The sequence below is a fragment of the Mauremys reevesii genome, linkage group 6, assembly GCF_016161935.1.
Source record: "Mauremys reevesii isolate NIE-2019 linkage group 6, ASM1616193v1, whole genome shotgun sequence".
Classification (NCBI taxonomy): Eukaryota; Metazoa; Chordata; order Testudines; family Geoemydidae; genus Mauremys; species Mauremys reevesii.
Genome location: NC_052628.1, coordinates 44,761,247 through 44,779,178, shown reverse-complemented (window position 1 = coordinate 44,779,178; position 17,932 = coordinate 44,761,247). Strand labels below are relative to the sequence as shown.

At 39.1% G+C, this 17,932-nt stretch overlaps 1 long non-coding RNA gene across 1 annotated transcript; it reads left to right on the top strand.

Moving 5' to 3' along the window:
* Window positions 1-1,644: 1,644 nt before the first annotated feature.
* LOC120408064 lies at window positions 1,645-17,678 on the top strand. The gene is made up of 3 exons (XR_005600398.1): window positions 1,645-1,945; window positions 13,761-13,821; window positions 15,972-17,678. It is a non-coding gene; the product is annotated as an uncharacterized LOC120408064 (long non-coding RNA).
* Window positions 17,679-17,932: the final 254 nt, after the last annotated feature.

The window sequence follows — 17,932 nt, the reverse complement described above, 5'->3', positions numbered from 1 at the left end:
CCTAGCGCCCTAGGCAACCGCCTAGGTCACTAAATGGTTGCACTGGTCCTGGGTTCTTCTTAGCATATATGCAATGTGATCACGATTCATCACTGAATTTGGTCTGCTGGTTGGATCATTAGCTTCCCCGGCCCAGGAACTGATGGGGAGTGTGACATGAACACTGATCCATGTCCCCCCCATGAGTGCACTGTGACTAGTCAGCTAGCTAACCTCTCTCTTACCCTGTACTGCACATGCTCAGTAGCTATTAACTTTTCACATACTCACTGTTATTGTTTACCTCAGAGTGATTCTGCTGACTCCTACACACACAGCTGGCCTTTTGCCAAGTCACCATCTTGGGAATTCTGGGTTTTCTACCAATTGACTAAACTTTTCAGAACTGAGCATGCTTAAGATCAGCAGCTCCCATCTTAGGATGGATTAGTTCCTCCTTGTTCAGAAAAGAGATCTGGCAGACAAAAATGGAGGCTGGAAAATTTCTTCAGTAACAGCACGTGAAGCTGTGACTGCCATTTACAGCAGTTTTCACATTAGTAAAAATCTATATCTTCTCACTCAGTCAAATATCCTTAAAAGAGCGAAGAAATGCTTTTTAAATGCTACCTCACTTTCCCAGAACTCTCACCTGTCCTTTCAGACTCTTCTTTCACTTTGAGGCATCTCAGTTCTTCATAGAGAATCTTTCCATCTGTGTAATTCTCCCTGCATTGCTATAGCAAATATTCAACTGTTTCTTGGAGTTTACATGTGTTGCACAATCCACTTTTGTGCTTGTTTAGTAAATATAAATTAAAATTCAGGCCATAATGACTGGTTATCACTAACTATAGTTACTTCACTTTTTCTATCATTGCAATTAAAGATACCTTTATCCTCAGGTTTAGGAGATATTTAAAAAAAAAGGGGGGGATCCTCTCTGGAGAAAGGAACTTGAGGGATAGCCAGAGTTTGTTTTCTGCCTGCATTTTGCATAGCAGGGTTTTCAGGGAAGAGAGATGACCTAAAAACCTTAACTCTGAGATAAAGGTGAAGATGAAGGGACAATATAGGAAGAGGCCCAGGGAAGAAGCAGCAACTAACCACATTGAGAAGTGTGGTTTTAATAGGGTTCTTGCATTGGAAGCTAGAATATTGGGTAACCCTAGGTTTGTTTACCAGCCACAGATAAACTTACATAAATCCTGTAGCTGAGTGGGCTGCACCCATGTATCCTCTTGTGGCCAAAGTGCCTCTACCCTACCTTTTATTCTCCCTGTTCCAGGCTCTTTTACAAGGACTCTACACACTTGCTTGTCCAATTACCACCCTTATAGGGACATAAGTTTACTCAGACAATAATATAAAAGCAAAATTCAGAGTCCCAAAATCTGTCCTAAGGCATGGCTCTTACTTCAAGAGCCAGGGTGAGCAAAAAGTTTCTTTCATCAAGTCATTTTCCCTATTTATGAGTTCTTACTGGGTGACTTACCTCAGGGTTCAGCTTGCATCTATCATGCTCACAGCTGACTTTCCAGAGTCAGCATCCTCAAACAACTGCTTCAGCTTTCTTATAAGGAACCAGCTGCTTGCAGTTCCCTTCCTACACCAGGTGTCTCTGGTTAGGTCATTTAGCAAGCTTGCTCCAGGCATCAAGTCTCCTACAGGCAGTTCTTTCACTCCTTTTGTGCTCTCACAAACCCCAAAAGCTTACCTGGGAGCTTGAACAAAGGGCTGAATTAAAAGGACCCAGAACTGAGGCTGAAGACCCTTGGGAGGGCAGATAAAGAATCTAGTAAATAAACAGTCTAATACCCCAGAAGGGGTTCATTTGGACTTTGTGAGTTGGCCGGAGGCCCAAGCCACTGAAGACCCACCAAAGTTGGCCAGAAACCTACAGAAGGCACTACATGCAAGAAAAAGACTGTCATACCGTACCTTGCCACTCAGAGACGTGTCAGAGGTGAGTACCTGATTACATGCCTGTAATCATTATAAACCTCTCAATATCTGATTTCTCCAGTCTTTGTCACACTGTACATAACAGTTAATGTCAAAAGGCTAAAGATTAGTATTGCTGATTGTAGTAGGAAACCTAGCTTAAAGCATCCTCAGACTGATGAGTTATTGAGTCAAATAGTATTCCTCTGTGTTGAAATAAAGAAATTAGTGACATTAACAGACTTAAGAGGAAGGTCAGCACAGGTCTTCTCAGGGGAAAGCGTGTATCTGTGATGTATAGTGTTTGGGAATAGAGGAGAAAAAGTATGACAGATGGAATAGAGAGCCCTGGAAATCCCTGAAAAAATAAGTAGTTTGGATAGAGATACAGGTAGATGCAGAGAGGAGAGAAGGAAAATGCCCATTGCTCAGAATTTACTGTTATAGCCACTGGGTAATGATTTTGGGTATAGAACTGCTCTGTGCTGTCCAATTGTAGTTGGGGGAAGAGGTCATGGGGAGGTTTCGTCTTTTGCTCGGCAGCCCATGTTCATGCCTGCAAGGCACAACACAGTAGAACCTCAGAGTTATGACCACGTTGGGAATGGAGGTTGTTCATAACTCTGAACAAAATTTTATGGTTGTTCTTTAAAAAGTTTACCACTGAACATTGACTTAATACTAGAGCTTTGAAACATTACATATGCAGAAGAAATATGTGACTTTCCCTTTATTTTTTTAGTAGCTTACGTTTAACACATACCATACTGTATTTGCTTTGCTTTTTTTTTTTTTTTTTTTTTTTTTGGTCTCTGATGCTGCCTGATTGCCTACTTCTGGTTCCAAATGAGGTGAGTGGTTGACTGGTCAGTTCATAACTCTGGTGTTTATAACTCTGAGGTTCTACAGTATTCCAAACTTACTACTCAAGAGCATTACATTGGGAGATCAGCCACCACCACAGCTGGTACCCTCTGGCCTAAAGAAGGCATAGTTTGTTAGTTAGGGGTCATGGTGAGAACTGTTCTGCTTTGTGTGTGGTATTGTCAGTTGTATACATGAGAAGGGATTACATGCTGCTTCAAGTTATGTAAATTGCACCCAACTATATGTTTTCTTATCCATACTGGCTGTAGTCGGGCATCATATCCTCTGCTGTTAGAATGGTTGAGTGCCCACCACGCAGCTAGTTCTGCTATACTCTGCCCACTACTATGGAGAGTAGCGGCCTACAACAGATAGTACACTGTTATGCCTCATGTAATAGTAAGGTAAGTTTTTAGAGATGCTTTATTAGAATTCTCAGAAATCTATTTATTTCTGGTGAGACTCTTGTAGCCTGTGACATGGTTAGTATGGCGGCATCATTATTTAAAATAGAGCCTAAGGATACAACAAAATATTAAAGAGCACTTAGTTTCACATCAGCTAAAACTTGGTAACTGTTAAGGGATCCAGATGTGAACGTGTCTAAAAATAGCAGCTTGATTAAAGACAGCAAACATGATTTCAGGAAAGAAAGATCATGGTTCATTAATGCTGACTTTTGGGACTTCCTTGGCATATTGCTATTCTGTAAGGGCAGACAAGAAAAATGCAAAAGACATTATGGACAATAATTTAGTAAACAGCAAGAGAATTTTCTGTGTGAAGCAAGTAAGGTGCGGCGTTGTGGAGGTCTAACAGGAGCAGATTCTATGGAGACAGAAAGTGTCAACTGATTAAAGAGCTGGACACAATAGTGTTTTTATCTGAAAAGAGGTCATTGTGAGGTATAGCAGGAATCAGTTTTGTATCATTATCTTTTTATTCTAACTATGTCATTTAGGCCTTCAAGACCTGTTATTGTTTCTATTTATGTGTATGGGTTTATAAGATTTTCATAAACTTTATTTTTCAGATACATTTGGGCACTTTAAAGCCACAAGCCTGCCATAAAACTTTGAGCCTTCTCACTCATTCTAACATTGAAAGCAGTTTCATTTAAAAAGTGGAACTGTGTGAACAGTAAACAAAGATCATAATCTGTATTGAACTCCTTGATTATTTTTTTGATTAAATAAGATAAGATCTAGAGGACTGTAATAATTTTCTGTGCATAGTCAATGTGTTTTCCCACCACAACACGGGTCCTAAACACCTAACAGTCATTTTCATTTACTTGGTACATAATATTTGTTGTCAAAGACTGCCTATTTACTGAGTTTTGTTTGCAAACGTGGAAGCATAAAGCTGTGTTTTTGGTAAAAGAAAAGTATTTTTGGCCCGATTGATTTAAAATATTGTTATAATTGTTTATCCAAGATACCTAGACAATTAAGTAAACAATATACTGTAAATTGAAGTCTGATTATGTTTCAATATAGATAATATATGTAGTGACTAATTTAAAAAAAAATCACACAGATTTTATATTTTAAGGGATGTGGGCGGGAGGTCAGGGGTGCAGGCTCTGGGTAGTGCTTACCTCAAGCAGCTCCCAGAAGCAGTGGCATGTCCTCTCTCCAGCTCCTATGTCCTTGGTTCCCGGCCAATGGGAGCTGCAGAGCTGGCGCTTGTGGCGGGGGCAGCATGTGGAGGCCCCTGGCTGCCCCTATGCCTAGGAGCTGGAGCGGGGATGTGCTGCTGCTTCTGGGAGCCTTGCAGAGCCACAGCAGGCAGGGAGCCTGCCATAGCCCCACTGCACTGCCAACTGGACTTTTAACAGTCCGGTCAGCAGTGCTGACTGGAGCCACCAGGGTCCCTTTTTGACCGGGCATTCCGGTCGAAAACTGGACACCTGGCAACTCTATTCCTCCTCTTACAATACATTCCTGAAGAAAGGGAGATGTGTCCTGTTCCTTCGGTAAGTCTGATCTTCAGGAGTGACTATTTCATCTGCCCTAGGAGCCACTGCACAGGTAACTATTGCCTTTTCTTCCCAACAATTTCCATCATATGCATACACAACATCCTGAGGCTGCAAAGGGTCTAGTTCTCGTGACCCTCAGTCATAGTGCATTTTTTGTTTTTCTTATCAGCTTTCTTCAACCCTTTTACATCACGGTCATTGTTAACATAATTTCCTACAAAATTAGGCAGTCTCATTTTAGTTTTCTGTTAAATAGAATTTCTGTAGGAGACAACCCACGTCTCAAAGGTGCTACCATATAGTTAAGCAATGCCAAGAAAGGATCTGAATTAGATGCTTTCACTTTTTAATAGCCTCTTTATTATTTGTATACCCTTCTATACTAGACCATTTGGCTGTGAGTATGTAGGACTCTCTGTAGTATTCTTAAACTCACAGTCTCTTGCAAATTTCTTGAGTTCATATCCTGCAAGCTGTAAAATGTTGTCTGACATTACCCCTACAGGAATACCATGTCTAGCAAATATTGATTTAATGCATGTTAATACATGCTTTGCTGTGGTGTGTCCAGTAAAGCAATCTGTGGAAAGTGTGAGTAATAATTTAAAATCAAAACAATCTTTGTCAGCAGAATAGAATATATGAACACCAACTTTATTCCAAGCTTTTAAAGCATAGGCTCTTTCCCAGGTGTAGACTGTAAATTTTAACATTTCTTAACTGCTTTTTCTATATTCTCATTCATTTGATGCCAATACAACACATCTCTGACCCTTCTGCATTTTTCAGTTCCTAAGTGTCTTTCATAAATTCTAATAAGCATGTCAGGCTGTAACACTTTGGGAACAAATTAATTGGTTGCCTCTAAACAAAATACCATCAGTCATTGAAAGTTCTTCTTTGAAGTGAAAATATGGACTAAGTGTATGGTGTCCAGGCCAACCTACTGTTATAACTTTGATCAATCTTTGCAAGGTTTCATCCTGTGCTGTGACTTCTGCAAACACAGTCCACATTTTGTCAGAGACTGGGTAGTTGTTTTTTTAAAAAAGGTTCACATGCACTATATCAGATTCTGAATAATTTTCTGCTACAGTATTGCCAAAAGCTCTAGACAGAGTGTCCGCTACCACTAAACCCCTTCCTGGTTTATATTCTATTTCCATATCATAAAACTGCAACTGAAAAAACAGTCTCTGTATTCTGGGAGGAGTGTCAGCCAGTCCCTTCTTTGCAACAGATATTAAAGGCATATGGTCTGTTTTAGCAATGACCCATAGATGAACACATGAAATTTCTTTCAACTGCACACCAAAGCTAAAGCCTTCTTCTCAATTTGTGCATATTGACATACAGTTTTAGTGAGGGCCCCAGAAGCATATGCCACTCGTCTCCAGTGTTCTTCATACTTTTGTAGTAACGTTGCCCTTATGCCTGCTTTTGAGACATTTGTGGACACCTTAATCTGTCCCTTGCAATCATAAAATCTAAGGACCCGAGCCTTCTTAATTAGCTGTTTCAAGTTTTCAAATTCCTTGTCTAGACTGGCATCCTATCTCTATTGATTATTTTTGTGCAAGAGCGCTCTAAGGTTGCTGGTCTTAGCAGCCAAATTAGGTACAAACTTTCCCACAGAGTTAACCATCCCTAAAAATTGTTACACTCCTTTGTCTACTGGGGATGGCATATTTGTAATTGCCTGAACTCTGTTAGGATATATTTGAACTTCCTATGCCAGTACTCTTCTCCAAGGTATGTGATATCTCAGACCTGAAATTTACATTTTGGCTTGTTTAATTTTAATCTTACTGCCCTAACCCTTTCCAGTGGTCGCTGTAACCTGTCGTCATATTCTTTTATTGTTCTTCCCCATATTAAAATGTCATCAATGTATACCTTAGCACCTTCTATACCTTCAAATATTTGTTGCACAGTCCTCTGAAATCCCTCTGGTGCAGATCTTAACCCGGATGGCAGTCTACAAAAGCAGTATTTTCCATATGTTGTATTAAAAAGTACATAAACATATGCTACTCTCATCTAAGGGGATTTGTCAAAATCCTACTCATATGCAGCCAATGTGGAAAAATATCTAGCACCAGCTATTTTTCCAAAAATGTGTTCCCCAGTGGGTATGGGAATGTGTGGTTTTTTTTTTTTTTTTTTTTTTTACATATCTGTTAAGTTCTTTAGGGTCTAAGCAAAACCTTAGGGTTCCAGCTTTCTTTTCCACAATTACTAATGAATGTACCCATTCTGTAGACTTCTCTATTTTCTTGATTATTTTTAGTGCCCCTGATTTTCTTAGGGTTAGAGGAACATTTCTAGGGGAATATGTGGTGGGGCAATTAGGCTCTATCAATTCAATTTGGTATTCCATTGGTAGTTCTCCTATGTCCTTAAAGACATCTTGAAACTGCTTCTCAATGCCTGATCTCCTTGCCCCTCTAATGAGTATAGTCTCTGTGCTATACCTAGAACTTGAAATGTTTTCATGCCCAGCATAAGCACATTTTTTTCCTGCCACAATTACAATTTTTGTTATTTCAATCTTATTTCTAACTTAACTCTAGTTTACATGTGCCCAGAGTAGGAATGAAGTCTTCACCGTAAGCGTTTAACTATACCTGTTTATTATACCAATTTTTTTCTTTTAACCCTTTCACATATATTCCGATACCACGTTTGCTTGAGCACCAGTGTCTAGTTTAAAACTCACAAAAGATCAATTCATTGCCAGGAAAATATCCAATCATTTGGTGTAGGTGCTTCAAAGATCCTAAAAAAAACCTCTTTGTCTGTACTGCTAGCTCTGTTGTCCTCCTGGTACCCAGTGTGTTTCTTTTTGTGCACCTGCTGTTCCTGCTTGCACACTCTTGCAAAATATTTACAATTTTTGCACTTTGTCCAAAGGTGGGACATTGCTGAGGTCTGTGTTTGCTTCTACACCTTGTGCCATTCTTTATGTTGTCCTCAACAAACTCCTTTCTTGAAAACTCACTTTTTGCAGGCTTGTTGTACATTTCTGCTGTGCACTGCTCTTGGGTTTCCTTTTACATTGAGGATTTGTGATTCTGTCAATCAAGACAGTGTCTTGATTTCCCTCCAAAAGAATCAGTCTGCTCTGGGTAACCCCTGCTACTCTGCATATTCTTTCTGCCTTGTCTGAGTTCAAATCTGCATTGTCCGAAGTCCTTTTCTAATCTTTGGATCTTGAAAGCCCATCACTATTTGAGCTCCGATTATGGACAGCGGAGAGATAAAATAATTAAATATTTGGCTCAACAGTTTGAAATCCAACATATATTCTTGAAACGACTCTCCTTCTCTCTGAGTTCTCCTAATTTATATCTTTCAAAAGTTTCATTTGTTTTGGGTGTGCAGTAGTCTTCAAACTCCTTCATAACTTTCTCATAACATGCTTTCTCTGCCTGACTTTCCTGCATACTATTATAAACAGCTAGCACTATCTGCTCTGGAATATTTAAAAAAACAGCTACCTTCTGCTTATCATCTTTTTCAGTGAAGCCACTCACATGTACAGGCTGAATCTCTCTTGAAATCTTTTCCAGTTATGTGCTGCATTGCTAGATAATTTCAACTCTAGCGGAGCTCTCAGCTGCTCCATTTTCTTTACCCATTTTGTCCTGTGTACTCTTCTCCAATTACTCTTATCTGTCCACTTCTGGTACCATGCCGTGTTTATGGGTTCTGCATAAAGAGACTCAGTCAGGATTTTAGGAAGCTCAGAATATATTGTTTATTATAGATTAAGCTCAGCAATTTAGAAGGTACTGTTACTGCTTACATGGCTGTGTCAGAACTGCTTACAGGTCCACCTAATGTATCTATTCAGCTAAGCTGGCTACAGCCCTTAAAGGAACATGTCCTCACAGTTACTCCAGGTTTTGCTGCTAGAATATATCCCGCATCCCAAATATATATATATATATATATAAACCAGAATATAAATCCTAGAATCCTGTTCTGCTCATGTGTTGTACCCAGCCTTCACCACACCATGAGGACAGAGATCAGCGGTGCACCTCTTGCTATCATATTCTCGAAGAGACCATTTTAGGATTAGCGGCTGGGTAGTGCTCTGTGTAGAGCATCTTCACCAGGGGAACTTGCTCCCCCTTGTAGTTCACCATAACCTGAGCTTTGTGGTTTTCAGAGTGTGATCCAAGGGACCACTTACATTTATCAGACATTTTGCTAACTAAGTAATTTTATGTTGGCAAGTGGATGCAGCAATTTAGCTTGGTTATCTGATCATGTTAGCAGCTTTAATGTTTGCTTAATTTTTAATTACTGTAAGGTGCCATGATGCTAAAGCACCTAAAATGACTAAATAAATAAGCAAGCCAAAGGGAGAAAGAACAGAACAAAACACACACCGCTGCAGACATTATAAATGAACCACGTCTGATAAGGTGCTATGTGGTTCCTAAGAGGTGCTAGGCTCTCTCAGTTCCAATTTACTTCAACAGGAAAATTTTCACTGCTGTCCCAATGGAAAACAGAAGTGCACTGGACTATGTATGGTCATCTAGACAGTGGTGATAGTTTTTTGGTTGGCTTTCAGATAAAATGGCAAAGAGGGTGGCGTAAGAGGAATATTTAGGATTAAATAAGGCTCAGGACCTCTCAGGATCAGGCCTAATATTTATGGATATGCCAGACAAAAAGCAGGTTGATATCCAAATGTTTCTGTTCAAAAGACCTATGCTTCTGGTAATGAATTTCTTTTGGAATCTCAAATAAAAAAAAGCAGTTTTCATTCACAGTTAATGAGAAAACCATAAGAAGTGTTCTGTTCAATAAGGAGAATGAAAAACTACTTTTAGATACTGCAGCACCTTTTCCTTTGTGGACTGGAGTGAAACTATTTAAACACCATATAGCAATGCTATGCAACAGTTTAGAACAAGGGGATCAAAAGAGCAGGCCTGATCCTCAACTGGTATAAATGGGTGCAGTTCCACTGATTTCTACACAGCTATGCTGATTTACACTTGCAGAGGATCTAGCTCACAGTCTCCATATCTAACGGAAGCTATTGAAAGAACATAGGTAGGTTGAATGTCATTAACTACATTGGGTTAATGAGGCTAGCGACCCTACTCTCGTGAAAGTGGTTGACTACAGTTGGTTGGGTTCTGTAAGCTATGGTACCTCCATATCTTGTGCCTACTACTAACCTCAGTACTAATTCAGAAAGGAATGCCACTTAAAGCATCAATGACATTTCTTGCAGCACCTGCTTACTTCATGATTTACAGTCTCTATTGAGTAACTCATTCTTTCATATCTATGTACAGATCTCACCCGGCTCATATAGATGCAACGTTTGGCACTGTCCTTCCTACTTCAAACCCTACAGAGCACTCTGCATGACCAGGTTTTCAATTGGCCAGGGAGGTGATGTGGGGGTGCACATCTCTACCTCCAGAACTCAGAAAAACCAGGCTGATTACCTATTCCACCATGCTTTTTCCACATATGGGAATCTTCCTGGAAGTTGGGGATAGCTACAGGGGGTCCCTGAGATCATGTAGAGATGCAGACCATCTATGTATAGATCCCTGTATGTCCAGGGGATGCCTCAAGATCTGCACAGATCTCAAGAGGACCCAGTGGAGCCAAACCTGCTGGATGATCTAGTGGGTAGCACATAAGACTGGAAATCATAAGAGCTGGGTTCTAATCTTGCTTAGACAACTTGCCTAGACAAACCTCATCAGCCAAAACAATCATAAACTTAAGTTTGTAAGTATAGCCTGGCCTATAACAAGGGCCACTGTTATTCAAAGGCCAGAAGGGAGCTCTTCTCTGAACTGTCTCCAATTTATCAACATCTGTCCTGAACTGTTTGACACCAGAACTATACACTGTATTCCAGCAGCAGTCACACCAGTGCCACAGAGGTAACATAACTGTTAACTCTACTCAAGATTTATGCATCCAAAGATCACATGAGCCCTTTTGGCCACAGAGTTGTATTGGGAACTCTTGTTCAGCTGATTACCTACCACAACCTCCAAATCTTTTTCAGAGTCACTACTTCCTAGGATAGAGTTCCCAATCCTGTAAGTATGGCCTATATTCTTTGTTCCTGGATGTATATATTTTCATTTAGCTATATTAGAACACATAGTTTACTTGTGCCCAGCTTATCAAGCAATCCAGATCTCTCTGAATCAGTGACATGTCCTCTTCATTATTGACCAGTCCCCCAATATGTGTCATCTGCAAACTTTGTCAGTAGGGCTGTTGATTAATCAGTTAACTCATATGATCAACTCAAAAAAAGTAATCAGAATTAAAAAAATTAATTGAGATTAATCACCGTTTTAATCATACTGTTAAACAATAGACTACCAACTGAAATTTATTAAGTATTTTTGGATGTATTTCTACATTTTCAAATATATTGATCAATTACAACACAGAATACAAAGTGTACAGTGCTCACTTTATATTACTTTTTATTACAAATATTTGCATTGTAAAAATGATAAAAGAAATCGTATTTTTCAATTCACCTCATACAAGTACTGTAGTGCAATCTCTTTATCATGAAAGTGCAACTTACAAATGTCGATTTTTTTTTTTGTTACATAACTGCACCCAAAACAATGCAAAACTTTAGAGCCTACAAGTTGACTGAATCCTACTTCTTGGTCAGCCTATTGCTAAGAGAAACAAGTTTGTTTATTTTTAGGGAGCTAATGCTGCCTGCTTCTTATTTACTATGTCACCTGAAAGTGAGAAAAGGCATTCACATGGCACTTTTGTAGCTGGCATTGCAAGGTATTTATGTGCCAGACATGCTAAACATTCATATGCGTCTTCATGCTTTAACTACCATTCCAGAGGACATGCTTCCATGCTGATGATGCTTATTTAAAAAAAATGTGTTGGAGGAGAATTGTATGTCTCCTGCTCCATGGTTTTACCCACATTCTGCCATATATTTTGTGTTATGGTAGTCTAGGATGATGACCCAGCATATGTTGTTTGATTTAAGAACACTTTCACTTCAGATTTGACAAAACACGAAAAAGGTTCCAATATCAGATTTCTAAAGATAGCTACGTATCAGAGGTATAGCCGTGTTAGTCTGGATCTGTAAAAGCAGCAAAGAGTCTTGTGGCACCTTATAGACTAACAGACATTTTGGAGCATGAGCTTTCGTGGGTGAATACCCACTTCATCAGATGCATGTCATTGTCATGTATTAGGTGAATTGAAAAATACTATTTCTTTTGTTTTTTGCAGTGCAAATATTTGTAATAAAAATAAATTAAAACAAGCTCTGTACACTTTGTATTCTGTGTTGTAATTGAAATCAGTATATTTGAAAATGTAGAAAATATCCAAAAATATTTAAATAAAAGATATTCTATTGTTTAACAGCGTGATTAATCATGCGATTAATCACAATTTTTTAAATTGTTTGACAGCCCTATTTATCAGTAATTATTTTATATCCTCTTCCAGGTAATTGATAAAAATGGAAACCCACATGGTTGATGATGATTCCACTTTTACAACTATATTTTGAGATCTGTTAGCCATCTTTTAAAATTAACTTAATATGTATCCCATGTTGATTTTATATTCTAGTTTTTTATCTAAATGTCATACAGTACCAAGTGAAACGCCTTACAGAAGTGTAAATCAACCTCATTACCCTGTATCAACCAAACTTGTGATTTCATCAAAACAAAGATATCTGCTTAGTTTGGCAAGATCTATTTTCCATAAGTCCATGTTGATTGGCATTAATTTTATTACCCTTCTTTAACATTTTATTAATAGAGTCCCATATTAGAAACTCCATTATCTTGTTCAGAATTGATGTAAGCCTGACAGGCCTATAATTACCTGGATCATCCCATTTACCCTTTTAAAATATTGGCACCACATTAGTTTTCTTTGACTCTTCCCATGTGTTCCAAAACGTATTGAAAAATCAACATTAATTGTCCAACATGCTTCTCAGCAGCTCTTTTAAAACTCTTGGATGCAAGTTATCCAAACCTGCTGATTTAAAAATGTCTCACTTTAGTAGCTGCTTTTTAACAGCCTCCTGAGATACTAGTGGAATGGAAAGAGTGCGTTCATATGATATCGCTACATCATCTGTTTTTCCCAAATACAGAATGAAAACATTCTTTGAACACTTCTTGCTTTTCTGCATTGTTATTGATAATTCTACCATTTCTATCTAATAATCAATGAATACCATTGTTAGGATTTTTTTTTCCTACTATATTTTAAAAGCTCCTTATTGTCCTTAATTCTGCTGGCCATAGATTTCTCCTTCTGTCCCTTTGCTTCCCTCATCCTAACTTCTGATTTATATTTATTACATAGTCTTTCCCTTTCTTGCACACACCTGTGTTCACTTCACCTCTAAACCATGTTACTATTTAAACTTTCTTCCTCAGTTGTGGCTTTTGGGGGTTTCTAGTAAACTGTTCTTAAACAATTCCTAGTTATCATTCACATTTTTCTGATTAAGTTCTTCCTTCAAGCTGAATTGGCTCATAATTGTTTTCAGCTTTGTGAAATTGACCCTTTGAGAACACCAAATATATATCTGTCTCTGGTCTGGACTTGATTTGATTACATTTATTGTGTGCAAACTGAATAATGACCACTTGTACCTAAACTACCATTATTTTTAAGCCTCTATGATCAGTCCTCTTTATCTGTCAAGATGAAGTCTAACAGAATTTCCATGTGCTGGATGCTACCCTTTCAGTTAGGAAATTGTCATCTATAACATTTAGAATTTCCAAGGATGTTTTAGTACTGGCAGCATGAGACCTCCAGCATATCACTCAAATTGAAGTTCATGCAGCTTCCCCGCCCCCTTATAAATAAGTGCATAAGGGTCAACCTGTTCCCTAGTGTCATTTGATGATCTGTAGTAAACACCAGGTAATCACCCATCTTGCATTTTATCTCTTAGGTCACTGATCCGTAAGCATTCAAGATCATTTTCTTCCAAGATATCAGTGACTCTGTAACAGGTAATACCACTTTTTGACAGAGTGCCACTTTCCCTCCTTTTTTCCTTCTTGATCCTTTCTAATAGATTATAACTGATTTTAACATTCCAATTGTGCAAATCATCCCCTCGTGTTTCAGTAATACCCACTAAATGCAATTGCACATTTATGAACATAATTCAAATGCCTCTTGTTTGTGACCCATGCTCCTACCATTTGGTGTATAGGCGATTAAAGAATTTCTCCTTATAACCTTTGGGTCCTTAATTTTGTTCTCAGCATCTCTATTTTGTGGTAAACGAGTGCTCATACCTTTAACATAAGAACATAAGAATGGCCGTACCGGGTCAGACCAAAGGTACATCTAGCCCTGTATCCTGTCTACCAACAGTGGCCACTGCCAGGTGCCCCAGAGGGAGTGAACCTAAGAACATAAGAATGGCCGTACCGGGTCAGACCAAAGGTACATCTAGCCCTGTATCCTGTCTACCAACAGTGGCCACTGCCAGGTGCCCCAGAGGGAGTGAACCTAACAGGCAATGATCAAGTGATCACTCTCCTGACATCCGTCTCCATCCTCTGACAAACAGAGGCTAGGGACACCATTCCTTACCCATCCTGGCTAATAGCCATTTATGGACTTAACCACCATGAATTTATCCAGTTCTCTTTTAAACGCTGTTATAGTCCCGGATTGCGAGTCATCTTGTTACCCCTGCCTCCAGTGTACACATTAACAATTTTATATGAACTATGGGCTTCATGCTTCTTTACCAGGGAAAACCAACTGGAGAAAAGTATGCATGAAACTCCAGGAAGGGATCCTTGGAGATTTCTTCAATAGCATTCTTTCAAGGAATGAGTTATGGTGATTCATACAGTGTGGAAGACCTGGAAACATTAGGGCTTCATCCTGTGGGGTGTCAGGTGGTTATGTGGGGAGCTGACCCTTCCGTAATGAACTTTTTTTTTCTCTCTCATACTCACACACAGGATCCCTTAGCTCTCATAGCTTTGTCCCCCAAGAATTCCCTCAACAGTTGAGGGACAGAGGGGAGTTAATACTGGTTACAACTAACTATTGCCTGTACTCAAGAGGGAGGGCTGTGCCGTGCAGAGTGGCTGTCTCCTGGCCTCCCCCGTTACTGCTAGGGCACTACTATTATCTTCTGTATGTATGCGAAACCCTGTCAGCACAGAGTTTATACAGAGGGTTCTCTGGTCTGTCTCTGGAAATGCTGCAAAACCACTGCCTTTCCTATTACTTTACAGAGTTGCTAGATGAGAGGTCATCTAGACCCGTAATCTGGCCACACTTTTCATTGTTGTTGAAAGACAAATTATCCACTGCTTCAGCAGATGAGAAAGTTAGGCAGTGCTTTCTACAGGAAAATGTGGGTGGAAATATGCTTTGTTTTCAATTTTATTTTTTTAATTTGTAAATGGTATATAATATGGCAGCATCAATCTTGTTGATGCCTATGCAGAAATAATTCTATCTGGCACACTTTTGTGGAAGTGTTGGGGATAATTCTCTACTGATGTGTTCTGAATTGAAGGATTTCCTGTTGTAATGTCTATTGTCATCCCATTTCATACGACAATGTTACTTAGTTTTCTGCTTTATCCTTTGTTTTGCCTTTTTTAATTTTTTTAAAACAGAAAAATGTAGGGTAGGACCTTCCTGCTGCTTCTGTGAATTTGTAGGTAAACTCCTATCCATGTGAGTCTGTTTTTATTTTTGAGGTATATTTGTGCCAATAATCATTGTAACTAATAGACTGTACATCTTGCAGGATTGAGAATCAATGAAATATAATTAAACAGGTTCACGGAAGAAGTTGCTGCTGCAGCTCATGTTTGCTGCTCTGTTCCTGGATTCGGCTGGCTCACCCATTCATAAGGCAGCATATCCTGTCAATGAGTTGCAAGATGTGCCATTTAAGTAAAACTAATTGTATTAGTGCATATGGTTTTATTGCCAAGTTAGCATACTGGAAATTAGAGTAAACTATAATACATAATTTTAAATCTTATTAAACTCTTAATGCTGGAGTACAGGAAGAGAGAGGAAAGATTGAGAATTGGATTGGAAGTTTTACATAGCCACTGTCCAGCTTGGTTCAGGTTTCTGCCTAATTGGTTATTCCTCTCTATCTGTCCTTTGCAAGTTCAACAGGACACCAGTACACTAGTTTACATGAAGAAAGAGATCTTCTGCCTTGATCCTGAGAGATATTGATTTCCTGCGAGGTTCTGCATTTTGTTGTGACCCACTGAATCACCTTTAATTTGACTCAGGTGGGAGTTGAAACTTCCCAGCGCTGTGCAGGATTGGACATTTTATTACCAAAAAGACCAGGGAAGTAATTTTGTTTTAAAACCATGAATGCTGGATAATGGAGCAATATTTCTGTTTTTTCTGTGCCTATGGATTTTTGAAAAGCCATGTGATGTGTTCACTTATGAATGCAGAAAAGTTAGTGAGGGAAATCTCTTTGATTATGCTTTAAGATTTGATACGGTAGAAGTAGAACTGCAGTTGATGGACTGGCAACTCAGCACTGGAACTTGCGATATCTTCCTGGAAAAATAACCTCTCTAAAGTTGTGCTTTAGCATATTATGAAAATCAGTTGATAGAAAGTTCAGTTTCTTGTTATAATCAAAACCCCTTTATTTAATACTTTCTATTGAAATGGAGTAAGGATATCTGCTCTGTTCAGTGACTAAAGGTATCCATTGATCTTTCTACTCAGCAGGAAGTTGTAATCTTGACTGATGATACAGTTAGGCAGCCAGTTCTTAAAGTCACAGTACTAAAGTCTTATTGATTATACAGAACACTGCTTTTTAAAATAGAACTTCTATGTATTTACAGAGACCTAGTATTCAAACATGTTTTAAATACATTCATGTCTTCCTAGTTTTCTCATGGTGTTTTTCAAAATAGCATCACCTGAATTGAAGCTGTGTATAAAGGCCGCCCTCGGGCAGGGCTTTGGAGTGGAGCCCGGAGCTGGAGCGCAGAGCAGCTCCGGAGCAGTGGAGCTGCAGGTTTTTGCCTGGAGCTGGAGCGGAGCTGGAGCACAGCTCTAAAGCCCTGCCCTCAGGGGCTGGAGCTTCATTGTGCACTTAGACTCTGTTCATTCACATATTGGAAAGCCTGTCCCAGTGCCGGAGAGCTTACCGTCTCATTAGATCCTCTTTGAAATCAGGTGAATTTTTAGCTGGTGTTCTCCCACATCCTTCTGTAGTTATCATGGACCCTTTCCTTCCATGTTACCCATAGTCAGACAGGGTTAAATGGGTAATCTTCTTAGTGGGTGAAATTCACTCCCGTAGAAGTCACCATTAGGCCTACGCACCACTTAAGCACCACTTAAAATAAATCTTAAATGGAACCTGAGAGGCACATAGGCCTTGTGCTGGCCCTTTGCACAGGTGTGTATTTCACCCAGTATGAAGAGATTGTTTTACCTATACTAGGGATGCAATCCTGGGCCCATTAATGTCAATGGAACCTTTGCTGTCGACCTCAATAGAGCCAGGATTTCATCCCATGTGTCTCAGATACAAAAGTGAATGTACTGCCTGCCTCTTAAGATCTGCATTTTGCTTGACTTTTTTTTAATCATTTTTCTAAATTTGAGGATCAATGAATGGTATATTTCTTAAGATTTCAGGATGTGTATTATCACCAGTTTGTTAATAACCAACTTTAAAGCAGTTTCACCTGTGAACTAAAGTTTTTCAATATCTTAGAGGTATTTAATGCTTTTCCTGTTTGAATTCTTTGGATAGATGGCAGCAGTCTTGATCTTGTTGACTTAAGTCTTCCTCCATTCAATTTCCTGTAGAGTGTGTGATGGTGTCTTTCTGTGCGCAAACTATATTTAATTTGCAAAATAAACAAAGCCTTGAACATTAAAAGGTGGATCACTGTCTGATTTAACTATTGGATGAATTGTTTACACTGTGAATAAACAATCTCATAAAGATGAGGATGACACCACTGCTATTGCAGGAAATCTGGAATACTTGTCCATTATTACAAATGGGTAAAGACTACTCTGCAGTGTTTCATAAAATCTATGGTCATTTTGAGCTGTGGCCAGTACGTCCCTCAGTCC